This window comes from Venturia canescens, chromosome 1, assembly GCF_019457755.1.
Source record: "Venturia canescens isolate UGA chromosome 1, ASM1945775v1, whole genome shotgun sequence".
NCBI classification, from domain to species: Eukaryota; Metazoa; Arthropoda; class Insecta; order Hymenoptera; family Ichneumonidae; genus Venturia; species Venturia canescens.
The window spans coordinates 24,682,530-24,710,144 of record NC_057421.1 but is presented as its reverse complement, the minus strand read 5'-3'; the positions used below and the strand labels follow the sequence as shown (position 1 = coordinate 24,710,144).

Sequence of the window (27,615 nt, the reverse complement as noted above, 5' to 3'; positions counted from 1 at the left end):
ACACACGAGAGCATGCAGCCGAGAAAAATGCAACTGGAGAAAAATCGCAACAGAGATGCGCGAGGAGAAAAGGACGTGAGGAAAGTTGGAGGCGCGAGTACAATGGGACTATCGAAGTCTCGTCCGCGTACGTTATGAATAATATTCCCTCTCGGTTCTCTCGTATCAAGTGCGATATGGCTTTTTGCCTCGGAGAAAATAACAAACAGCACACAAGTCACATCTTCATCGAGTCCGTTTCGTCGCGTGTGCCGGGTAAAAACAGCGTAATATTCTGTGACATAAATATCGGTAAAGTCTAATAATAGCAAAAGAGCAAAGAAGCAACGAAGTGAAGTGAGTCATGGAGACGAAGGAATGAGAAATTATCATCGTGGTCGTCACGTGTTCGTGAATTTCCTTGAAGTATTTGTTATAATCGAATTGGTGCTCCATGAGCTCGGGGATATTGGAAAATGTGGAAAGAAAAAATGAGGAAAATACTCGTGACCAAAGGATTTTTAACGGTGGGAGAATCGTGAAATTTCGGTGCGATTCGGCATCGTCGATGCAGTCCAAAGTCATGCTCTCTCGAGGTTGGGTTCAGGTAAATTAAACAATTTTTTTCATTTTAGCGATTAAAATCTCGTCACGATGATTTATATTTCAATAAAAACGACTGGACTTCGACGAGGTGACGGAGCCAGCAGATCGCGGCTGGGATCTTTGGTGGTGCGAAAGATCCGAAGTTCGTAAAGCTCTCAGTACAAAATTGGAATCCCGACAGAAGATTCCTCATTATGAAAATCATCACGAGCTCACGAGAAAGGATTACCTTTGGAGGAACCTGAAAAGATTTTGTAAATTATTGAAAAAAGCTGGTAAATTTCGTGAAGCGGAGCTGGCCGACTCGATGCCGATCACGTTTGAATTGCCTGGTGAGTACAGAATGCTCGTTGAGGAATATCACAAACAGGGGGGAGGGACGTGGATCGTCAAGCCCGCAGCCGGATCGCAGGGTCGAGGCATTTTTTTGTTCAGGAGGCTCAAGGATCTCGCTGATTGGAAAACGAGAGAATCTCATGCCAACTCGGCCAATGAGGGAAATACTGATAGTTTCGTCGTCCAGAAATACCTCGAGGATCCCTATTTGGTTGCAGGTAATTGAAAAATAATAACCAAACTAGTTATGATTTCTTCATTTTTCTCGTGTCTCCTGAATGAATGTACCGTGGATTCTGCAAATAATACACGGGACAATCGTTGGAAAAATAGTAAAATGTTATTTTTCATTTTACCAGTTGCGACAAAACCATTAAAAACATTCTCGGACGAAACGCACCCAGAAAAATTTGCTGTTGATTCAACTAGAATCTGGTCACTCGAATAAAAAATTACTTTAGTAGAACGAAAGTTCAATGATCAATATTTGTTTCTGGATGACGCAGGAAGTTTGCAACGTCCAACGAAACGAAGGAAAAAAACATTTGTAATTCACCAATCTTTCATATAACGCAGAATCGGCGGAGCTTGAAAAACTACGAATTGCAAATTCGGCAGGAAACGAAATTGGATAATTACTGGAATTATTGGTAGGGTTTTGTTACATAATTTCGTTGAACGTTGGAAACTTCAGCGTCATTGTTTCTGGGTGTATGCGGAGGAACTGGCCGGTTCATAATCTCCTTGAACTTTTGAAATTCCATTCTCTAACACAAGGTAGAAAGTTCGATCTCCGAATTTACGTTCTCGTAACGTCGTTTCGTCCGCTAAAAGTGTGGCTGGCCAGGGAAGGCTTTGCCCGTTTGTCCGGGGTGGCATTCTCGCTTGATAAAATAGACGACAGCAGGGTACACCTGACGAACATGTCTATCCAACTGAAAGCGGAAGGAGCACAGAGATCGAGGCGGGACCAGGCGAAAGTAACTCCCGAGGCTGGGAGCTCGTCGGGCGATATTTGTGACGCGAAACGAGGCCGCAAATGGAGTCTCATCAGGCTCAGAGAATTCCTGACTGCTCGTCACGGTTCGCCCAAAGTTGAGACGCTTTTCCAACGAGTTGCCGGTAAATTGTTCATCCCACGAAATTCTATTTGGTTAATGCCCCACGGCCCCAAGGATTGAGGGGGGGGGGGATTAATAGAATTTGGTCGACAAAAGCGAGGGCATTACTTAAATGGGCGGAAACCACGTGTACGGGGGGAGTCGTGAAATTCAGCAAAAAGGAACTTTGTCCAACTTTTTTCCGACGACGAAACTCGCGTTCTCAGGTATCGTAATGGCGAGTCTCCAATCCGTACAATCGGTCATGATCCACTCCTCGAATTCGTTTGAGTTGTACGGTTACGACATAATAATCGAGGCAAATTTGAGGCCGTGGCTCCTGGAGATAAATGCATCTCCCGCGCTGACCCCGACCGACGACGTCGATCATCGTCTCAAATACGACATGCTCCAGGACGCTTTGAACGTTTTGGACCTGGAGGGCGTGTTGACCGGTCGGGAGCACAGGGTCGGTGGATTCGACCTGCTCTGGGACACGGGCCCGGTGTGGACGAGCTGCTCGAACGGTTTCAACACCGCTGAAGATTCCTCGGCCAATGTACCGCGAGCATTGAGGAAGCTCAACATATTTCTTGGTACGAGAAATGACCGGGAGGATCAGCTGAAAAAAATGCACGAGGGCATTGAAACGAGAAGAAAGATCAGCAGACCAGGCACCAATTTAGCTTGAGTCGAAGCTCGATCTACCTATTTGAGGTTGTTTTCTAATGAAATTAATTTTCCGAGGCCTCGTAACGCGAGTAACTTCCTTCGCTTTGCGTCGAGAACATACCGCGTCGATCCTATTGTTCTTATTTCCAAGTGTCACTCGACACATCCTTGGGATTCTCGGAATAAAAAAAGCGAGGAATGACAAACGGGGACTTGCTAAACAATGCGGCGCGCGAGGGGGCGGCAGCAACGACTCGGTACGTGTAAAGAATTATCAAGTTTCGCACGATTCCGGGAGCATCAAACGGTCTCGAGTATATGTGTGTGGCAAATGGAAAGGGGCAAAAGTGAGAAAAGTAGAGGAACGAACGGAAAAAGCCGGTGATGCGAGCACACCCGCGCGTTGCGTAACGGCGCACGTATTATGCGTACAAACAGGATTCCACTTTCTCCGCAAATCCACCGAGACTGCCGAGAGTGATGTAAAAAGCGATATGGTACACGGATGTAAGGTCGGACGATGCTTTCAAACGGAGAGTAGTTTTTACGCAGCAGGGAGAATGAACTCGGCGAGTTTGCCGGTTTCCCGTATTCAGAAGCTTATTTTTTAGCTCAACGCCCACGCGAGAGTCTCGGCGAGTGCGCTAAACCGCCCGAAACACCCGAGCCGTACCTTCAATTTGAAGCCCGAAACTTTTTCCAAGCGTTTCCACGTTCGAGCTTGGTTATACTGCGGGAATTTTGCCGGCGCAGTAGAGAGAGCAACCCCAGGCGACGAGGAACGACGGGACGACGACAATGTGTCCAAAACTTCCGGTTGTCTATGGCTTAGTGGAAACTAAACCTGCTGTGGGAAAATCAGCTCTCGGACGCGGCTGGACTCGGCTTACCAGTTTCGAGCGTGCTCCTGACAACCTCGGTGGATGTGCCACGCACATGCTACACTGATAATGTGACCGTTCATACATATTTATGACCGGACAAGCACACGGCGATCTTGTCTAGAAGATGAACACCCCTGAATCGTGGGCAAACTTCGTGAGGGATAAACTGAACGAAACTTTTGATTTTTCGGTTGCTGCTTTTACTTCTTGGGCACTAAAAGTATCAACGAGCATCTCTGCTAAGTTTACCTGTCGTGGAATAATGAACGGAAACATCACGGCGAGTGCGACGTTCGCTTTCGAGTTGAAACTATTTTCAATCACGCATCGTTATCATCACTTTTCTATGACGCTGAAGAAGTTTGCAACGTTCGAGTCCAACGAAATTATGTAAAAAAAGACCCTCCAATAATTTCAGCAATTCTCCAATTTCGTTCCCTGTTGAGTTTGCAATTCGTGAAATAATAAATTGGTCAATTACAAATGTTTTTTTCGCTCACTTCGTTGGACTCCACCAAAAGTCAACGATGACCGGTTGAGAAATTATTGCGGACGAATCGTGGCTACGCTCGAGACAACCTTTCAGCCAATCGTCCGAACGATCCCCTCCAAATAATCCGTTCCCAAAGCCCCCCCCCCCCCCCCTGATGCAATCGTAACAAGTTAGAATGTAGATCGAGCGAAGATGAAACTAAGCAACTAAGTTCGAGCTCGAGGAATAAGAGCGATGTGTATCAGGAGCGAGGCCGTCCCAGACCAGTGGTCGTGGTGTTGCGTCTCTCACGAATCATTCGTGTTCCACTTCCGTAAGCTCGTGTTCCGAACACCGGATACCGTATACCCCCCTTGCGCGCTGAATGATAATGAAAGGACGAGCAGCTCGACTCGCAGACTGCATATTCGCGAAGATAGCGTTTGTTACGAAGCTCACGGTGGAGCACCAACTGTGGATGGCCTTAAAGAATGTACTTGATTATTCATCAAATTGTTTATTCATGGAATTCGTCCCGGAGGCTGAGTCCGCTCGTCCATTTCCCAAACGACTTTCTATCATCCGAGTGACAAATTTTATATCTTCGCTGCATGTGAAACTGCATGTTTATCTAAAACCTTATTGGGGCGCCTTTCCATATTTATTATAACGCGCGATGCTTATCTCACTAAGTTAATTGGGTCGAAAGTGCGAAGACGCAAGAGCCGAGGCCGGGCTCAGACTTTGGCCTTTCAATAATGGCGGACAATGCGATTTCTCCGGCCAGACACATCGTAGACTCGCTATTTCAGAGATACCAAGCGAAACCGCAATCTATACGCACGAATTCGTTTCGATTTTCAGAAAATATAGATTTTACACACCGATATTTTGCGGGGAGAAGTGCTCAAAAAAGCCAATCAGCCATAAAAGCTCCTTCGAATACATCAGTTTTTTAATAGTGGAGCGATAACCGTCGAGAGGAATTCTAATTGCCAAGCATAAGTGATCACTCCGCGTCCACCGCTAAAACTCTTCAAACGTTACTCGCGTAGTTTTCACGGTTTCAGCGTTTTAAAGCATCATCAATTTTAGCCTTTGTCCGAGCATTTTCTCATATTTTTAGTAGCTAAATTTTAGTAGCTTTAAAAAACAGTTGTTTGTTCGAATCTTTTATCTCAAGTGCGACTAGATAACTAGCTTAATCGCAAATCGTATTCTGCTGGTCCATGGTGTCAATGAATCCAATTTACAAAAAAAACTCAGCTCAGTACCATAATTTTATCGAGACTCGGTAGAAACATGGACGTCTCAACATTCGTGTGATTATTTTAAATTTTATAGCGAAATGAGCGCAACTTGAGTAGCCCAATTTCAAGTTCATGCCGGAACGATTGTATTTTATGGGTGTCTAAATTGTACCGATTTTTGCTCCCTAATTGGAGATATAATCACTTTAAATTAATGTCAGACTTATTACTTCGAAATTGTAAATGAATTATTTCAACTTATCTTATGGCGAATGAAATCGCAAGCCATTCGTTAATCGGGGATCCATCACTGAGTGAACCCGAAATTTCATTCGACCCTGGCGAAAATACTATAGTTTTTTATGTAAAAAATCGCATTAGAGAGCGCAAAGATAAAACACAACGGGAAATGGATAAAGAAAAAAGTCTTAATAAAAAGACAGAAGCCTGTGAAAGCAATGGACCGAGCCAAGATGAAACGCGACGCTGAAGTTTGCAACGTTGGACTTCAACGAAATGAACGAAAAAAAGATTTATAATTCATTATTTTTTTATTTCACGAATTATTGATGTGGCTTGAAAAATTACGAATTGGAAATTCGGCAGGGAACAAGATTGGAGATTTACTGGAATTATTTGAGAGTTTTTTTAGATCATTTCGTTGGACTCCAACGTTGGAAACTTCAGCGTCATGATGAAACAAAATGCCGAAATAAGCAAATGTGAGGTTATACGAGAGCTCATTACCAATTTATTTCAATAATTAACGTAATATTTCTTCATCACTAATAAGATAATTGTCTCGAATTTTTTCCCAAACCTTCATCGTATACTTCATTGTTATTGTATACGTTTTTTATAAACTCCGTCAGAAGCGTTCATTCGTTATATGGAAAAACGATTTTTTTACGCACAGTCTTTATAACCATGTGTATTTTTCTTCATATTTAAACACGTTTGTGACAACGGCTCATTTAAATACTGTTTAAATTTCAAGATTTTTTAAATAAAATCGTTTCTTGCAGCATGAACTACCGTACGTCGCTAATTTTTTATTTTATACGAAGTATCGGTGCAGTTTGAAAACCTATGAATTGCAAATTCTCCAGTAATGTTTCGTTGGGTTCCATAACGTAGGAAGCTTCAACGTCATCAATTTTAGCAGTGCAGTGGCGTAGTTGTTCGAACGACATAAATTTCGATGGATCAATCGCATCGGACGATTAACTGAGCACGGTACGGTTGTTGACGTGGCAAGAACACCGTCGAACCTAATCGCGCACACTTGCCAACATTTTTACTTTTCCATCAGTGTGTAAAACGAGGAAGAGAGTCGTTGTTCCAGCGATAATTTACGGTCGGTTGCGGGATGAAAAATTAGTATTTATGAAGGAAACGAGCAGCGTATCGCAGCTAAGGGTGAAAGAAACTTGAGCGTAGGGGGAGCGGTTCGTGTATCGTGTTTAGTGAGTCCACGAATACTCTTCACTCGTCACTCTCAAGGCGGTCCTCCGTCTTTATGTATTCTCTCCTTCCACGTCTTATTTCCTTTGGGCTCGTTTTATTTTCTTCTCCAACTCTCCTCCTCTCGTTCGAGCAAACTAAATTTAGCGCGAGACTTTCAGAGTATCCACTTCTCCGTAACTGAACGCATTATCCGGAGAAAACCGGTTATGTTACCACGGCGATAATAATGGTCCATGAAAACGTCGCTCGTTTTAGGCTTTTCTCGGGTCATCCGTTTGTCCTTGCGCCTCAGTTGTTGATCATCTTTCCATAATCTCCGTGACGGAGCTGATGCCTCGACGTTATTTCGCCCCCACCAACCTCTTCAGTTCCGGATGACGGAGTCCCGGAAGTGCATGCGGAGAGCGAAAGAGCAAACGGCACTTGCCTCGTATATTTCCGCCCCAGCTCCCACCACCGTTTATTTTGGTGGCCTCGGTGAAAGCGTCTCATTTTCTTGTGTCAACGGCGTTCAAAATTATCCCATCCTTTTACCACCCTCACATGTTCAATTGTTAGCGATAACCAGAGAATAAAAACTTCAATAAAAACAGTTGCTCACGAGTGAAGCGAGCGAAGGTATCGCCTCGAGGAGGCTCTGCCAACTTCATTGGATATTCCACCGGCCAGTTGTCCGCACCCTTTCAACCGCACGAGCCCCGACGGATAATTTCTCCTGGCTCCGATAAATTTATGATGTTAACGCTATCGCTGCTCTCCCACCAAATCATACGAAGCGGAAAATGTATCACTTCAATAGCCTAGGGTTAAAGCACTTCGGACTCTTTCGAAACGATGACAAAATAAAGACACATGCCGAAGATCATTCGTACAAATTCGTACAAATTTTTGAGCTTCGCGACGGGTTGTAACGCGAAATATCTGTATTCATTCTCTGCCTCGACAAGCCACGTTATTGATGGGCAGAATGGAAGAAAATTTGAACAGTAGAATAATCACTAAATTAAGACATGACACTCGCTACTTTCCAGAGCGTCACTGGAGACTGGGAGCACGTTCGAAAGCTTTTTTTATTGCTAAAAGGATACGAGTCAGAGTGACTCTCAGTATAATAAATTTACAAACAAATTGAGAAGCACTCTTTCATTTCCAAGCATATTTTTGCATAAGCGCAGAGTCTTTTTCTTGAGAACGAACGTATTCCGCACGCAGCTGATGAACTGTCAATGACACATGATCTATTTTTGAACGCACATAAACGCGCCGACATGAAAATGAAGAGCGACGTTCGCAGATGAACTCGCGGGTCGAAAGATGGTCCAATATTTTTATGACTAGCTCGGTAACTGAGAAGCTTCCTTAAGAAAAAAAATGACCTCGATTAGCTACTCCAAATTGAGCAGATGAAGCGAAAAAAAATTCGTCTCGAATAAAATTGCTCCCGCAGTTTCCCTCCTTCGACGCGATCGCAAATCGAAAAAGGCTCCCAAAAATTCTTCATGCTACTTCCTATCCGAGCCTCGAATTTGGGACTCGCATAGTGTGACCACTTTCCAATACACTTACGTTGAATTCGTGAGACGATGTTACACGCTGGCACGAGAAGCTTCTGCGCGTCATTAAGCTATTGACCTCGTAAGACGCGTCTCGATCGATATTAAAGTATGAACGGTGCACCAGGTACACTTAGCAACGTGTATCTTCTCAATTCATTATATACATACATAAAGACGCCGAAGTGGGCTGAATGCATTAGGAATACGCTGGTAACGGTTGTTGGGGGCTCACAGCGACACGAAATAAGCCCTCGCACCGCAACGTATTCGGGGGTCTCTCGTTCAAGTTATGCATGCTCACTCTCCTCTTCGGATTAACCTCATGGCTCCATGTAATGAGAATAAACTGACAAAAAATCAAATAAACTTGCCGAATATAAAATTCTTTCGCCGCTTCTGAGCACCGGTCTTTCACCAATTCTCGTTCATATTGAGCGTCATTCGCCGGAGCGTTGCTGGGAAAATCCACGACGCTGAAGTTTCCAACGTTGGGGTCCAACGAAATGAACGAAAAAAACGTTTTTAATTCACCAATTATTTATTTCACGAATCGTTGGTGCAGCTTGAAAAACTACGAATCGCAAATTTGGCAGGGAACAAAATAGGAGAATTACTGGAATTATTGGAGAGTTTTTTTCGATCATTTCGTTGGACTCCAACGTTGGAAACTTCAGCGTCATAAATCCATTAGCAGAGTTCGCTTATCGCCAAGTATTTTTCGACTCCGGTGACGATGATTAGAAGACGAGAGCGGTATTATTCGATGAAGGACGGTTGACCGGCAGGTATTATTTTTCCATTTGGAGGTGAATGCTTGAGGAGAATTTGTGTACACGGTGGGAGAGCGCATCGTCAATGTTGACGGAGAGCTCGCGCAGGCACGTGGGACACATCGGAGACGAGGTATGTTCGATTGGTATGTGCGGTGAAGCTTCTCAATGGTTGATACACAGCCGGTGGTCGTACGCAGAGGGGAATAGGTCAAGTTAGATTCGTTTCCGATGGCGTCAGTGTCCCCGGGTACCGCCGCTGCACCAGAGAAAACCAGCTCGATATTACCTGCCTCAATAAGGCCGCGCCCATTTTACTGCTTTTTACGACGTCACAAAGATTTTCACGGTGCGCGAATCTTCCCTTCGAATGGCCTCTTTCCATCCGGTGAACGAAGCGGGCTATTCTTTCGGGGCGTTCAAGTTCTCGCACGCCCAAGAATTCCACCAGCATTTGCATTCTTCCTTCTACTTTTCCATCTGCCGTCTTCGTGTGCATATTTTATTCTCCTCCCAGTCAGCTTTACGCCGGCTTCTCTGACTGCTGGGCGACTTCTGAATCACCGCGTTCCTTCAGCTTCTCGACAAAATGTTCTTCCGAGTTTATCCACGAGACGTGTCGTACTCTTATACACGTTAGAAAAGCGCATGTATATTCGCCGTCCATTCGGCTCTGACAAAAGAAACGATGAATAAGAGAGCCGGGGCGAAAAAGGGATGGAAAAAGGGCGAGCTTCTGATCCACGAGTGCGCAGACCCCCGACGAACTTTCTCTCTTTTTTTCTCTCCTTCCCCAACTCGTCTGAGGACACACGCCTTGGAATGCATACTGCTGACGTCAGAACGGATTATTAGCTCACTTTGAGAATTCTCCTCACTCCGGTTCACCCGTAGGACTCTCAGTGCGCCTTAAAAAGGACCAAACTAATTGGGCTGCCTGCAGATGCGAGGCATTTCGGAGCGACGACGCTGAAGTTTGTAACGTTCGAGTCCAACGGAACGAAGGAAAAAACATCTGTAATTCACCAATTTTTCATATCACGCGGAATCGGTGCAGCTTGAAAAACACTACGAATTGCTAATTCGGGAGGGAGCGTGTAACGAATTTTATTTTCTCGAGTCAGTTACTTCAGTTTTATAAACCTTAAAATTATCTTAAAACTATTAAGAAAAAACGTTCAATTTTCTTTTTCAATTCAACATGTCTTGCCGGTTATTTTTCACCTAATGAAATTGGAGAGAGACAATCTGCGTGGATGTGGAGAATCTCCAACCCGAGGTTTTTTCTTTGTGCCGTCGTCGTTTCCGAAATTCCGAAAAGATCTTGTGGAACAAAGGTTTTTGCAATCAGATTTTTCGACAGTAACCGCTCCTTGAGGGATCTCCGTCGTCACGCCGATCCTCGGAGAGCTGCCTCGACGTAATTTTTCTTCGCATACGTAAACGACTTCGAATCGACGTTACTTATAAGACACGGACTCGGTGCTCTATTTTCGTCGATGCCCAAACGACGAGTCGCTCCTCTTTCCTCAATTTCGGGTTTCCCCTTCTCGCCCTCTCTTTCCTTCTTTCCTTCTCTCTCTTTCTTCATCCACTAACAAGTCTTTACATCGTTACAAACGAAATTGGAGAATTACTGGAACGATTGGAGGGTTCTTCGGATCTCTTCGTTGGACTCCGACGCTGCAAACTTCAGCGTCATTCGGAGTGTGCAGCGCTCGCTTTTTTTTATCATCTTCATATTCGTCCCGCTCATTCTCGTGGTTAACTTCCTGCTGGTCTTTCTACCGTATCGTTCGAGCTCGCGATTCAGCTGCAAGCTCGAATTCGGTCGAGCCTAATGGCCCGATTTGTATAACAGCAGTTCGGCTCTTCACCGCAATATGGAAATGCCGCGCACTACAATGTGCCACTTGCCGCATGTTCATTAATACGAGCGCGTGCGTAAAATATTGCTCGAGCACGTGTTTAACATGGAAAGTTAGCTTGAGGCAAATGTGGATCGAACGCGCATACGTCCGTCTGGTAGCACACATATGCACGCGAAGCGTGTTACTCGCTCGAGAGCTGGATGCCGCAAAAGCTCGAGCGCACACGGCGGAGCACCTGGTTGCCCGCAAACGCCTAGTTTCTCCAAGTCGAGTTGGTGCTCCCGGGAGGTAAACGACGAGGAGCGTTTTCCCTCGTTCTACGTCTTTCCTTATGCTACGTGACCATAACCAGAACACAATCTGGCGATAAGAATGAGAACGGGGATAAAAGAAACGGATAATTAAGTAGCTTTACCGCGTCCGCGGATAAGCCAAAGAAAATAAATCTGCCTCGTTCGCTTTGGCTCACGACGCGCAGCTTACAGGCTGCATTTTATTTTCCACTCACTTATCTCCCCCGGCTTTCCATATAAATTAGCGCTATTCCTGATTTCGGTTAAGCAGCAGAACCTCAGGAAATGGAGGAGCTCTCTGGAAATGCCAACAAATAAAATAGCGGCGGAGTTCATTGCATCAAACTTTAATAGCAGCCCAATTTTCGGGCAGGATACGATTCCCAACACTCTTCCATCTCAATTTATCTTGCTTCTCTGCTCCGCGAAATTGGCCTACTTCGCACAACCCCCGGTCTCTGCTCCGGCGCTCCAGGAGACTTTTTTTTATCCTCATCACTCAAAAGTAGCTTTTTGTTACTCAACATTTTTTCGTTCAACTTCCATCCTGCTGGAATTTGTCACTCCTGGACTCGCGGACCGATGAATCCAATCTCCTCTTACGTTATCGACCACTTTCAATCTCGTACTCTCGCCGCGGAACGCTTAAAATACGCGAGAGCAGTGCTTAATGCACGCAAAGCAAAGCGGGGCCCCCCTTTTTTCCAATCTTCTTCATCTGTTTCTTTCGTTGTTTATCCGCTAACGAAATTCTTTGAGAAATGAGATTACGGCGCTAGAGTTCCGGCTCTCTCCTTCTCACCGCTCCGTTCGCAAAGCAATTGAGGACTCGGGTCACCGCTCGGCGCCTCTTCTTGACCCCGCCGTGCGCCGCGAACGCTAGAGGGAAATAGAGCGAAAGCGTTCGAACTTTTTCTCAATATTTTGACGTCATACTCCCACCAGCTCATTGCAAAAATGAATCGCTTTTACTTCCAGTTTTTATTTTCATTGGGATTTACTCCTTGGACGATTACATAAGTCGAGCATTTCTGGATTGGGCAAGCTTTTCGTAGCTATGCCCGACGAGGCGCGTTCACGCATGAAGAACTTTTTCCCGGAACGTGTTTCCAAGTGAAAGTCTTAAATACAGCGTTTTCATTCTCAATATTTATTCATTGTAAATCATCATTTTTATTCTTCTTGCGAGAGTATCGACTGCTGCACATTGATATTGGATCGACTCTTCAAACTGCGAGGAAAATATTGAAAAAAAAAAAAAACAAAACAAAACAAAACAAAAACATTGAGAATCGAGATAAGAAAGAAAATAGCTGGGAAAGGATTCGCTGCAAAAAAAAGGACGCAAACAAGGTAGATTTCGACGGAAAAGTTATTTTCCTCGATTCCTCGAGCGCGCAGTATTCAAGCCATCTCAATGGACGAAAGGCATAAATTTTTCATCGTCGTGCTCTCGCTTCTACTGTGCGTTTACGATCGCCGGTGAGTGAATAACTGCACGTTTTTTTTTTCTTTAACGAGGCACAACTATGCGCGGGAAGTTGCGACTGCTTGGGAGCTTCATTTTATTTCCTGTTTATTTCGATACTCATCAATACTCGGCGAACTGAATTCTTAGGGGGTCGCGGAATGAGAATATTTGCCCGGTCGTAGAACGTCGCAGGTTCTCGCATCGTTACGCAGCGCTGATGACTCCGCTGTGGAGATATTCGTAACGGGGAATTGCAGACCATCGCCAAACAAACTTCAATTTTATTGGAACTTTGTTGGAAAAAAACAACGTGGGTCTCAGAGTCGACAGAAAACGTCTCTGATTCCAAAAATAGAGGTCTCTCCGTTTGCGTTCGTCACTGAGCTTTGGTGGCTCGGTGTTTCAGTATTTTTGGGGGTTTTTGAAAACCGTATCCAGAGTGGGAACAACGTCTTTCGAAATTGATGGCGCTCCAACACTACCGGGAACCGCGAGTCTCAAGTAAAGTGAGAAATTCTTCCTAACATAGTAATTTTTAGTGAAGCGAGAACTCGATGAACATTGATGCGTGATGCCAGAACAAATATATCGGTGCACATTTACACCGATATATCATCGTACAAACACCAATGAAACTCTGCCATGTACGATCGTAAATTTCTAAACACTTTGGCGGATCATCGATGCTCGAGTTCGAGCTCCTCAAATTTTTCTATGTTTAACTGTTAATTTCGATTATGAAAACAGTACTAACCACAGCTCATCATCGAGTCGACATAAATTTTACAATGTTCCCTTTGTGAAATACGTATAGGAAAAAATAGCACAGTCCAAACCGTCGGAGCAAAATACGCAACTTGAAAGTTTTTATTCGAAAGTGACTTGGAAGTTACAATCTTTTTGGTAAAAACCTCCAAAATGGGCGATGTAGAACCCTAACACGATGGTGTCATAGCAATTTTGACAATTTTTTTCTCTCCGTGTAAATATTCAAGCGCGAATGAAATGCTGCCGTGTACCATAGTAAATTTTCGAAAATTTCGGCGCATCGTCGAGCTCTTGGAATTTTACTGTGCTCAGTTGTGAAATGAGCAATTGATAAATTTTCATTTGGAAGCGACACGAAAGTTGCAACGTTTTTGGTATAAAAACCTCCTGATGCTGTGGCGGCATAGTAATTCTTGCTATCTTCGTCCCTCAGTGTAGCTTAGAAGAATAAGAAACTTGTCGTTTTAGACACTGCTGCAAAACTGGCAAAACAATTTTTTCTAAAAGCAGCAAATTCCATCCTCAATGAAGCTGAATTAAGGACTCGGGTCGAGAACCGCGCCCTACGGAAGTGAGACGACCCGTGAGGATGTCCAGGGGCCTGTTGCCAGAGTTAGGAGCCTTCCAAGCATATTTATCAATGGGCCAGTGAACGGGGACGTGAGTAAAATTATGAGCGGATTTCCCTGGCATCGGTTGTACTCGGGTTTTCCTCGAGTTTACCTTCCTTGACCACGATCGTTTTCTCCGTGATTTTCGTCGGTACACGCAATGGATCAACAGCGACGAGAAATGTGAATAGGATTTGGCTGCGCGTGGGCGAGGGACTCCGATTTTCAAGGGTTGTAAGGGAGTCAAGATCGAAGCCAGAAACGGAGAATGGCTGGATAAATTTGCGGGCGAATAAGTCTGGGGTTGGGCAATCCTGGGCGTTTGCATGGGAGACTCGGCGGCGGGGTGAGTCTCGGGTTTCTGTGCGCGAGACGGTGTCATTTCCGAATTGAAAAGTATCCCGAGGTAGTATTACGCTCCGCGGGGTCTACAGCGGTTTCGTTGCGATTTATGCAAATGGATTTCACTAGAAATCCGCTGAGTGAGTGTTCGCGCAGTGTGCAGTTTCGTTCCGACGAAACGATAGAGGAAGTAAAGTGGGACTTGACTTTCCTTTGTCATTCGCTCATACTTTGATTAGTTTCCGCAAAGTAAGATTACCGTTCGGTATTAGTTGCGACGAACACGAGTACGAGCTTTCGTCACAACTGAAACTCAGTTATAAACTAAACGGAGATCCTCCGAGAAAGTCTTCCATGCTTTTACCCGATGCGGGCTAACTCCCTTAATATTTTACAGGTGCGCGGCTAAATCTCTCCTCTCTCTCTCTCTCTCTCATCGCTTCTTTCGCTCCCTCGAATTCGATTACACGAGAGAAGCGTTGAAAGGGCCGTGTCACCGGGCGCTGGACTTTTGTGTAAAGCTGATATTATGGTCCTGGGAGATTTGGCGAACGTGCGCTTGGCGGCTATATTCGTATGTGTTACATCGAGAAAATCCTCGCCATATTTCCTCGTGAACACGGCTCCCATTCCCGGGCCCCTGCGGATTCTCTATTCGGTACAGTCGGCTCTTCCTTCTGCGAGGGGCACTCGCGTACTTCCGGAAGCTCCACTCCCTCGGTTATTATAGGTTGCCAAGAATTTCGGGAATCACGGGCGTTGCCGCTGCGACCTCGGCCAATCGGCGAACGCTTTTTTTCTCCGAGGGCTTTTCCCTCACTTTTCTCAGCGCTCGAGTCAAACTTTCGAGATTACCTGCTGCCTCTCGCGATCGAGATCCGAGTGCAGATCCCTGCGTACGCGCTCGCGATGGTTACCGAAGTGTACAGAAGAAGGAAAACGTTCTACATTCTGCTTGTAACATGCGCACGAGTTCTCGCATGAATAGAAATACGTGGGCGAAACTATTGTCCGAAACCGGGCTTTTCTCCTGTCGCTGAGGGACTCCATTCGCTTCTCTGCGTGTGAATAGCTCCACGGACAAGTTCGACTGGGGATATTAACGTGCGCGATTCACTCGGAAATGCGGCACCAGAAGAGCACGATTTTCCAGTTACCGCTGGCGCGTCTTGTTTTCCCAAGTTCTTCATTTACACATCAACACGTGCTGATTAGAAGTTACTTTTGGGACGACGCTGAAGTTTCCAACGTTGGACTCCAACGAAATGAGCGAAAAAAACGTTTTTAATTCGCCAATTTTTTATTTCACGAATCGTTGGTGCAGCTTGAAAAACTACGAATCGCAAATTTGGCAGGGAACAAAATAGGAGAATTACTGGAATTATTGGAGAGTTTTTTTCGATTATTTCGTTGGACTCCAACGTTGGAAACTTCGGCGTCATCTTTTGGGTTGAAATTGGCCTTAAGGGAGGGGGGGGGGGGGGGGGGGGTCGGTCTTTAGGAGCCGAAAAATTCAAGATTTTCATAATTTTTCATCGACACAGAATTTTTCCCTCTCAAACTCGCATTAGAATATGTACAGAAAAAAACGACCGTGATATTCTATTGGTTCTGGAGCAGTTCGACCGGGAAGTTTCCAATACACGGAGAGACTTATACAGCAAAAATTACTGTTTTTATAGTAACGTCGGACCACATCAATATTATAATAATAATCGCTACAGAGTGTGTCAAACAATGCAAAAGTTTGGGGAACCATTACCACAGTTCATAGTAAATAACGCGCTGTACTATATCAAAAATCAACATCGAGCGAATGTTGATGGAAAACGTAGTAAATAATGAAATGATTTGATGAAAATTTAGGAGATAACATAGCAGTCGTTTCTCTGTGCTATAAAAAAAATTGCATAGTTTCGTATTTTCCCTTTTACCGCACTTTTGCTCAATAACATAGCAAAATTCATGCGCCCACCAATTATACGAGGCGTTGCGAGTATAAATATGAAAATTAACCAGTGGCACATGGTAAAATTTCAAGCAATTTGTCCAGTCCGATTCACCAATTTTTAACATTTCACCAGAGACACGAGTGACATTCAGATATCGATACATCGTTCGATGTAAGAATGTATTTGAGAGAACTGCTTTCGGCCTCAAAATTACTATGCACTTTGCGGTGAAATGTAATAGAATGGCGATGTAGAACAGAGCGCAAATTTTTCTAGCAAATTCATCCGAAATATTCGTATAAAAGTCCCTCCGTGTAAAAATGCCAAAATTCATAGTTTTTTTTAATAAAAATCGATTTCCCATGAAACTTTCTGTACTGAACTCAAAACAAACACTTTTTTCGCTGACATAAAAAAAAATATTCACATAAGAAGGAGTGATGCCACGCTGTCGAGCATTAAACTCCACAAAAATCAGTTGTCAAAGTTTTTTGCGAGAGGCGCAGAAGCTACGAAAAATGTAATCAGAAGAGAAAATAAGTTTTCCGAGCATTTTCCGTTGACAAGACGTCGCTCCCGCCGCCGGTTGAGTCACGATCGACCAAATTTTCGCATTCGTGCCCAACGATGATATTTAATGCCTCGCGTTTCGTGTTCATGCCGTAGACGGATTGGGAAACATTAGAGCCAGGATCGGTAACGTGTGACCATGCATTCAACGTGCTCGGACGTCGCTACGTTATTTTACATTTGTTGCTGTAACTCCCGAACGGCTTCGACTTTTAGTCCAAAATTTTGACACTACATTCTCGGGACATTGTACGAAGTTTTGTCGTGACGTCGCGAAGGCACTTTACCCCAAAATAGCAAAATCCGATATAATTTGGATTCGTTTAGCCAAGAAAGCATTTTTTACAATCGACCCACAGGATTTCGTCACTGACTCCGTTTTTTTTTCATTTTATTTCCGTTTTTTCTGTCGTACAATCGGCATTCTACTAGCGTCTTCTCGTCCTGAAGAGCGAGGCGACGTTTTGTCGCGTCTCTGGGACAACGACGGCGTCGGCATAAGAGCTTCGACGTAATATAGTGGCTTTGGCGTCGAGACGTACATTCGCTTCATCTCGATGTATGCTCAGGGTATTCGCAGACGACGAGGGAAGAAAGAGCCCAACGCTCGGTCGCCCGAATCGATCCTCCTTTATAATTCGCGGCCCGCGAAGTAATTACTTAACGAGAGCGCCAGAAAAAATGCCGCAGAATAGAAGAAAGAGTTGAAGGAACTGTAAAAAAAAAAAAAAAAGGAAATAAAAGAAGCTGAAACGACGAGGGAGCCAAAAGTTGGCCGATTCTGCATTCAATGCGGTGAAGAAGGCTCTTCAAAGTTGTACGAGAAAATGTAGGGGAACCTGCAGAATCTTCTCAAAGATTTTCGAAGATGCTTTCGGCCTGATTTCACCGCTGACCTGGTCACGGTGAAATCGTTACGAATCGGATCATCAAATTCCGACTGCGCATTTGAACGATTTTTTTTCCATTCGCCAGTAGAAATTTCCATGAAAATAGAAAAAAAAAAAAAACATGTGCCAACGGATCTCGTCGTTGAGACGTTGCAATTTTTTTCGCCATCCAGCCACAATTGTTTCAAAAAATGCGCTTCAATCGAACCAATTTTTTTCACTTGCTTCATTTCCGCGTTCTGTATAAGAGCATCGATAAATCATCGCCCCTTAACGTCAAAAATTTTGAAGCCTGTTGAAGAAAAAATGAAACGATTTTCTGTAAATCTCCAATTTCGTTCTACACCGAATTGGCAATGCGTTATTTTTCAACCCTCACCAGTGAGATTCGTGAAATAAAAAAATGATGGATTACAAATGTTTTTTTCGCTCGTTGCACCCCAACGCTGCAAACCTCAGCGACGTATTGCTTTCAATCAGTGGTTCGATCATTTGTATTGATAGATGAATTATTTAATCACACGAAATACCCCAAAATGATGCTCGAGGTGCATTAGTCATTTCTGGCTCCATTGAAAATTTGTCATCATCGCAGATATTTCCTTTCCGATAAGGTTCCATAGCGAAGCATAATTCTCTTCTCATAATGCTGTTGCAACGTGTGTCCCCGATCGTGGAGTCCTCTCGTGAATTTACGCGGCCGTTCGTAACGATTTTCCGTCTGTATGCGTGTCGTACACGAGGCCCATTATGTATACGAAGTACATGCGCGCATATATGCAAGTTCTGCCGGGTTGAATAGTCGATGGTGTTTACAGAACGTGAGTTATGTACCAAGATAGAGTAAAATTACCACTATCGCAGAGCCTGAGGAATATCAATGAAAAACTCACCGAAAGAGTTTTTCATTTAACGGTACAATTTCGTATGGAGACCGCACGGGGAAAGTATCGATAATGTGTTTCTTTTGAAAGGGCTCCGACGACCAAACTCTTGGAAACTCAAAAACATGGTCAGAAACTTTTTCTCAGGGAGTCGAATTCCCTTCATCGCTCCTCTACACTTTTGCTCCAACGTCAAAACCCTTCGGCTCCTGCGTGGACGCTTGAAAAACGAAGTGTTTTCGTTACTTTCAATAATCGTCAACTCATCGCCCGAAGCTCGTTTTTATCCAGGACGCGCTTCAACACCAAATTCAGAACTGAAGCTCCTGGGATAATGCGCGGAGATTTTTATATGAATATTTGGGGATAAGCGCGCCACTATTCCATCACATTTCACCAAAGTCCATAGTCATTTTTATGCCGAGGGTAGCTCTCTCACATTTTACTATGTAGAACAGGCTAAATTTAGGTCTGTGACATTCTCACATGGAACGGTCTATCGATACCTGAATGTGTCACTCGAGCCTTTCGTGGAATGTTTAAGGAACGTGAGGCTGTACAGCCATTTTTTTTACCCAAAAGATATGGCGCTGAAGTTTCCAATGTTGGAGTCCAACGAAATGAACGAAAAAAACGTTTGTAATTCACCAATTTTTTATTTCACGAATCTTTGGTGCAGCTTGAAAAACTACGAATCGCAAATTTGCCAGGGAACGAAATAGGAGAATTACTGGAATTATTGGAGAGTTTTTTTCTATCATTTCGTTGGACTCCAACGTTGGAAACTTCAGCGTCATCAAAAGATATGACCTGTACCTTTCAAAAGTTAAGCCAGTTTACAGTTTGGCAATGTTGCGTACACTTTAAAGAAGAGTTGGGAAAAAAAAGACGAAAAACGGGTGAAAGCTCGTTCGAAAACACGAAGAGTGACGATCCTAGTCTCAAAAAACTGTACGCGAAATAGATTATTATTAATATAATCTCAGCAAATCTCCTAATAAATCTGAAAAAAAAATTGACATTATTCAGTAAGCCTTGCTCGTGTTGCCCAAAAAATTTCATATTTTTAGCATCATTTTTAACGGAGATAACACTGAATGTGTTTTGACTTCCATAAGATTACATGTTATTTGGGCCAAATTGTTGTTGATTTTTCTCACCAACGACGCTCCTAAACTGTCTGAAAATTTAACTGATTTTTTTTACACTTTACTCTATGAGATGCAGTCGGTTTAAAACGACGCTGAAGTTTGCAACGTTGGAATCCAACGAAATGAAGGAAAAAACATTTGTAATTCACCAATTATTTTTTATTTCACGAAATATCGGTGCAGTTTGAAAAACTACGAATTTCAAATTCGGTAGGTAACAAAATTGGAGAATTACTGGAATCACTAGGGGTTTTTTTACATCATTTCGTTGGACTCCAACGTTGCAAACTTCAGCGTCATGGTTTAAAAGCGATGACATAATTTTCGTTCTAATGCCTCAACTTCCTTAAAACTGGTGAATCGAACTGGCCACATTGGTGAAATGTCTCAAATATTTGTATTACCGAGACGTACCCTTCGAAAATAAGTAAATCTTTTCGAAAAACTTTTTAAACATTCGCGAACACAAGTCCGCTCACAAACGAAGGGACTGCTTGAAATTTGACTGTTAATTTTCGTGTTTATATGCACAATACCTCATATATTTAGTGGGCGTATAAATTTGTTATGTCATTGAGCAAAATTCAGTGCGGTAAAAAGGAAAATACGAAACGTACGAATAAATTTTCATCAAATCATTTCATTATTTACATATGTTTTTAATCGAAATTCGTTCGGTGTTTATTTTTGGTGTAGCACAGCGCTTTATTTATTGTGGACTGCGGTAATGGTTCCCCAAACTTTTGCATTGTTTGACGACCCTGAAGTGTGCAGCGTTGGAGTCGAACGGTGTGGACTGGAAAACTGCAAACTGCAAATTAGACAGGCAACAGAATTGGAGAATTACTGGAATTACTCGAGAGTTTTTTTGCGTCATTTCGTTGGACTCCAACGTCGCAAACTTCAGCGTTATATTATTTGATACACTCTGCGTCGATTATTATTGTAACATCGATACGGTCCGACTACAAAACATTTTCGTACATAAAATTCTCCCCGTGCGGGCTTTCGTAGAACGCCCTCTGTAATTTGCGCTCGTACGTATTGACACGCATCGGCGTCTACACCGCGAGTTCGAATCTCCAACGAATGATCGCGCTGCTGATGCACACGACATCGATTAATTTAGAGATCGCACGGTCTAACTGTTCAAGTTATTTCCGGAAAGGGGTGGTGCGAGCTCGGAGCCGATAAACGGTGATGTTGTGCACACTCGTGTTCGTTTTCTCCGCACGTCCACGTACATGGAAGAGGAATTTTGCACAGAGGCTAAAGCCCTCGAAACTTGGTCCTTTCTGACAGCTTAAAACTTCGTTTTTGCCCCCGACGAGCACGCGACTGAGGCGAAGACTATGGAGCGATCGTTCCATACATTTCGCGTGGATAAAACACACGCGACGAAAAAGTTTTTTCTCCGAGAACTTAGACTGCTTATTGATCTTCAGCGCAGCCAATCGTGGAGTGACGGATGGCAATCTCATCGCCTCAACACAGCCCCCTGCGAGTAGCTTCGAACGAATTCCTGTCAAAACTTTTGATTTCGCTGAAAATAGAAAATTACCTAACTTCACGAAAAATGAGTTTACTGCTGATGAAGATACGAGTGATCTCGATGCTATATTTGCCTGCAAATTCAACTGCACGCGATGTAAAAATACTTTTTTTTTTTCTTTAGCGTTATTGAAGTTGCGAGATTTGTATTGCAACGTGTCAGAAATCGTCTGATTGAACGAGATTCGATGTTTCGACGGACGCCGGTTGTTCGAACTCAAGGGAGGCGCCACCTTTTCCTCGCGGGGGCTCAAAAGAGCTTGAATGAAAAATGCTCAAAACCATTTCAACTTGTGTCGACTGTTCGTGCACCGAGAGAAAAAATTATTGAATTTAAAAACATGTATTTACTTATTAAATCAAAGTATTGTTTCGATTATTTATTTGTTGGACCAAGCTAATCACTGTTGATTTGAAAACATATTTTTTCATGGATCTATTACTTCATTATATTAAACTCTTATTTAATAGTATCAATTAGATGCATGATAGATTTGATTAAATTTTTTTTGCTTCGATTAATTACATTTATCGCATCAAAAACATTAGATCATTTGAATCTACAAAACGACTTCAATACGAAATTGCTTTTTTCGAAAAAATTATTTTCCTGCAATGAATTCATCATTATTTTGTTTCGAAAAATATTTTTATTAAAATAGTTAATCTAATTGTTACTACCAAATAAGAGTTCAATAAAATGAGGTGATAGATCCGTGGAAATATGTTTTCAAATTAACAGCTATTGTCACGGTTCAACAAATAAATAATCGAAATAATACTTTTCGCAACTTATAAAATTCCTTTTTCAGTTTATATCTAACAATGTCGTGGTAGTCTAGTGCATAGCGTGCGTACTTGGAAAGATGTAGGCAGGTAGGTAGATCGGTATCGAATCCCCATGCAGGTAGGAATTTTTCTTCGATTAAAATGGATTCAGGAAGTTGAGGCATTAGAATGAAAATGATGTCATCGCTTTTAAACCGATTGCATCTTATAAAGTGAAGTGTAAAAAAAATCAGTTAAATTTTTAGTCAGTTTAGGAGCGTTGTTGCTGAGAAAAATCAATAACAATTTGGGCCAAATAACATGTAATCTTATGGAAGTCAAGACACATTCAGTGATATCTCCGTTAAAAATGATGCTAAAAATATGAAATTTTTTGGGCAACATGAGCAAGGCTTGCTGAACAATGTCAATTTTTTTCAGATTTATTAGAAGATTTGCTGTGAGATTATATTAATAATAATCTGTTTCCCGTGCAGTTTTTTGAGGCTAGGATCGTCACCGTTCGTGTTTTCGACTGAGCTTTCACCAGTTTTTCGTCTTTTTTTCCCCAACTTTTCTTTAAAGTGTATGCAACATTGCCAAACTGTAAACTGGCCTAACTTTTGAAAGGTACAGGTCATAACTTTTGGGTAAAAAAAATGACTGTACAGCCTCAACTTCCTTCAGAGATGTACCATAAACTGTGATGACCATCACGGGCAGTGAAAAATAATTTTGCAGTTGATAACATAATATATAGTTAAAATCATGGTTCATAAAAAGAATAAGTGCTTCCTTAAAAAACATGCATGTTTTTAATCATAAAATGTGTTATTGATTCAAACTACATATTACATATAATTGATAAAAAAAATTGTAAGATTAAAGCAACTACGCTGTTATTGAAACAAAAATTGATGAAACTGACTGAAATAAATTAAGCAAATTAATATATGAGGGAATCAATCTAATATGTTTTGGCGAATAATGAAATAAATGATTTTTTCGCTTCAAAACTACATTTTATTGGTTCTAGTAATTTTTTCTCTCAGTGCGTATATTTCTCAGTGTTTATTACCACGCAGACGATCGTCGTCGATAATTAGTTCACCGAAATATAGTAACTGACGCATCGGATTCTCAAAGCCGTCGATGCTGATACTTTTTCGAGGGGAAGTTGATACTCGAGTGTAATATTAGGGCACCGAAGACCCGAATTTCTTGATTTTTCACGTTTCTTTGTGATCAATTGACCAGAACCCGGTTCCCGGTTGCTCGACGACGGATATTGAATTTTGGGCAAAGCATCGTGTTCGGGGGCCACTTCCGGTCGTGTGTCGAGGTCAGTGGAGCCTAGATTTTGGCGACACGCGCACTTTATTAAAAACAGTACGAAACACATTTCGCGTCGGAATCTCGGATTCGTGTTCGTGCTTCCATTTATTCCGCCTGCGCCTGGAAAAGCTTGAGTCGAAGATGCACAATGCGTTTGCAGAAAATTTTCTGAAAGATGGAGAAACTAAGGCGCTTCGAGTGCGTGGCCACCCAGCGCAGATGCAAATCCACGACAGCTCGTGCATGATAAACTGAGCATGTAGCTTCGATCAAAAAAGCACGCGCCTCGTCCCGCTCGCTTTTCGCTCGACAAATGAACATTGACGCGAGCAGGGCTTGGCGAAAAAATTTACGAGGCGAAAGAATGACATTGGGCCGAACGCACGACGAGGTCGCCCCACTCAACGCGACGCTCATCCTCTCGCTATATTTAATTCAGTAAACGCGACAAGGAGAGAGCGAGAGAAAATGCGGAGTGCTGCACACACACGAGCTATCGCTCTTTTCCTCTTTCAGGCTCGTTTGCTCGTCCGAGTAAACGGGAAATGGTCGCACTCCTTAATGCGCCTCGTACACACTCAACCCTTTTTCTCCTCTCTTACCATTTTTCTCGAGAGTAAACGATATTTTGCTGCTCTTTGGAGCTTTCACTGCACGAGCATCGTGCGCGGAAAGCGAATGTTTCGTGAATTGCTCTTTTCGTTCTTGAGTACGTTGCTCGCGCGCGCGCGCGCGCATCGTCAACCGCAGTAATTTCGAGCTGAAAAATATTAAGCGTTTGATAAACCTCCGAGGTTTCGTTCCGAGGCTACGCGCGCGCCCTCGGACCCCGGATTCAACGCAAATATTAACAAAAGCCTAATCTTGTTTGTGCGTTTGGCCGAAAAAATGGCCGAGTACTTTTCATCCACTTGTGAAACTCGTACGAAAGTGCAGTCGACTCAAAAGCTTGAGCCGAGTTTCGTTTATTTTCCCGCCCGGAGAGGCTAAATTGCAAGGAAAAGGGGGTTGGCTCAGATCGTTCCATCCCATCGACTTTCCACGAGGGACTTTAATTTCCCAACTTTGCATACAATCATCCCTCGGCCGCACGGGGATCAGCTCTTCTCTTGCCGACGGCGAGCGCCATTAATCTTGCCCTGGCTCTCTCTCGCTCCTTCTCTCGGGGAGCAGGGCGCGGAGGCTCGGAGCGATTTATCTGAGCGATTTATCCAAGTTGAATATCGAATCGAGGAACGATAGCTCGTGCCCACGGGCTCTGCTCGCTCGCTACAATCCTGAGGATGGAAAGATCCGCGGAGCGGGACAAAAAAGTCATCTCGAGGTTGGAATCGGCGAATAAATTTGGGCCGCCGGATTCGAGATTTCTTTTATCAGCTCTCCAACACCACTTTTCGGCAGCTTTTTTTGCCGAATTACCGCGCGGCAAGCCGAGCCTCGACACCCCTCACTTTCCACGAGCGCTCGTGACTTTTCACGCGTTTCGTATTACAACGGTAAGTTAATCTGCGGTGGACGAGACACACGCCGCTCGGGTGAGAGAGAGGTTACGTCATGTGGCGTATCCTGCGCCACTGCGTGACCTACAGCTTCGTATTATAACCTCAGCTCGTGTCGGACTCGGCCAACGGAAGAGGCGGAATGATATCCGAGCCGCCAGTGCGGGGCCGTAGGCTGCAACAACGACAGCCATCCCGACGTCGTCGGGAACTAACGAAAGCTGCGATTCCTAGTTCTCACCTTTTCAGCACCTCCGACGACGAAACGACGGCCCAGGAAAGCCCCGGGGAAGCCCCATTGGTTCGGTTGACTTTGGTCACAAAACGGCGGACAAAAGGTTTGAGCTGAAACTGCAGCTCTTTTTATCGAGAACCTTCGAGCTTGAGGACTCTGCCACGTATTCGTAATTCATCAAAGTTCCCTGTTGACAGAAGCGCGCGACGGAGGCTCGTTGACGGAAATAATTGTGTCGCTACAGTCACGAACGATTACGAGAGTCTCGGAAATTTTGGTAAAATTCGAAGGCCGAAGTCGCTCCGCACTTTCGTCAAATCGACGACGAAAAGGAAGGCCGCAAAGCCCGAAAGAGACTGTTAAAATACTGGGCCGAGATCGGGGAATCGAGACATACACGCCCGTTGGAAGAGCAATGTTATGTGGAGGTCGAAAGAAGTTGTGACTGAGGCTTCGGAAATGCTTAAAAAAGGTCGAATGAAAAAGGAAGAGGAGAAGATCGCGAGAGAGTTGCCGAGTGTGCCAGGGTGGCGAGGAATGCGGCCGTTGGCTCGAGCGTACGAAGAACCCCATCCGAGCATTCGGCATCTCGCTACGCTCCCCGGACGTGTTTCCTTGGCACGCGAGGAAGCAAGACGGAGTGGCTTTTAGTATAGATCGACAATACCATTCAAGAACTAACCTCCGCTCTTTGGAGCCTGTATATACGCGTGAATACGTACAGGGTGTCCGCCGACTGAAAATCACCGTTTGGAAACGATTTCGCGATGAAATTTCGAGGCGAAGAGTCTCCGAGAGTTTCTCCATCCGACGGAGCAGTGGCGAGCTGTGCGGAGCGTCGCGGTCCGGCCAATCGGAGCGCGCCGTGGGGGCCAACGTCTCTTTTTGGGCGGAGCCCGCGCGCGCGGGAAAACGACTTTGGCGAGAGCGAGAACGCTTCGGACAGCATTCCGTTGAATGATTAATCGCGGCTTGAAATTTTCTCGAATTCAATCCTTCCCGGGAAGAAAACTCGCGTTGTATGAGCTCCTCGAAGTCTGGGACACTCGGTACGTGCGCATGTACGGGGAAGGAGATCACGCAGGGCTCGTATGCCAATTTGATTTTGAGAGCCCGAACCAGAAGGAATTACAACGCGAATGGCCAATTTCGCTCTCGCTATTGCGGGAGTGTCGTATAAACTACTGAGTTTCAATAAAAATTCGAGTAACTAATCGGCGCCTTATTATTCGACAGGTCTGGGCCGCCGCCGCCCCGCGACGAATGCGGATTCTTGGCCACGAATAACGCGAAAGCCAGTTTTCCATATCGATCACGAAAATATTCGGACAAATGGGCATTTGGGACGCGAAGAAAATTTGAAACGCGAGAGAGAGAGTCGGACACTTTATTCTGATTTAGCACTGTCGGATGTCGAATAATCGGTCCTCAGAGTGGCCGCAAACTACGAGGAAAATGGCTCTAACGAATTAGAGGAAGAATTATGGTGTTTGGGGATAATGCACGAGAAAATGGGAGCTCGAAACGATCGCGATAAATACCCCTACGTAGGGCAAGCCCAACAAAAAAATCATAAAAATTTGATGAAAATATATTTTTTGGGTAAAACCAGCACTTTGCCTGTGTGGGAGAAAAGAAATTCGTGGCAAAAAAAATCCGTCGAGCCAACGACCTTTCCATCGTAGCGAGAAATATTTGTTTGAATCAGCAGATTACGAGTTTCGGTCAGTTTCGGTTGACCAAATTTTTGTTTAGTCAAAGAGTTCCTTTTGGTATGCCACGATTTGTGTTAACCACGAAAAAATGTTGAATTTCACAAAATTTCTTTTCTCAGCACCCTTTCGTCGCTGTTTCTAATTTTTATGAACGTATTTTTGGCCTTCCGCATTTTAGTGAGGCAAGATAGAACAGTGAAATGACGTTTTCTATTTTTGCTTTTTCCAATACACCGCGCGACTGTCAAGTGTCGAGATTATATTTCCGTAAAAACGAAGTGCATTTTCTTTCGATAGTGTATTTTCAACTGTCATTTCCCAACCACGAATGCAACTTTTGAGTGGAAAATGAAAAAAAAAAAAAAAAAAAAAACGATTGCCACTCGATCGTATTTATTTCGCTCAATCAATTTAATCCGAAGTATCATTTAATTGAAAATTACGCTTTCAAGCGAGTTCGAAATAATTCAACGGTAGTAAACGAGGGTGAACGAATTGACTCTTGCGCCGTAAAAAGTACCTAACCTCACCCCACAGGCCTCAGACTACGCTCTTGACGCTCGCTCGCGAGAAAAGGACGAATTGACAAAAGTCGTGGGAGAAGCTCACCCACAAAT

At 43.8% G+C, this 27,615-nt stretch overlaps 1 protein-coding gene across 1 annotated transcript in view; it reads right to left on the bottom strand.

Moving 5' to 3' along the window:
- Positions 1–27,615, bottom strand: part of LOC122418905 (Exchange factor for Arf 6) — a 60,868-nt gene that overhangs the window by 31,267 nt on the left and 1,986 nt on the right. The window lies entirely within an intron of this gene.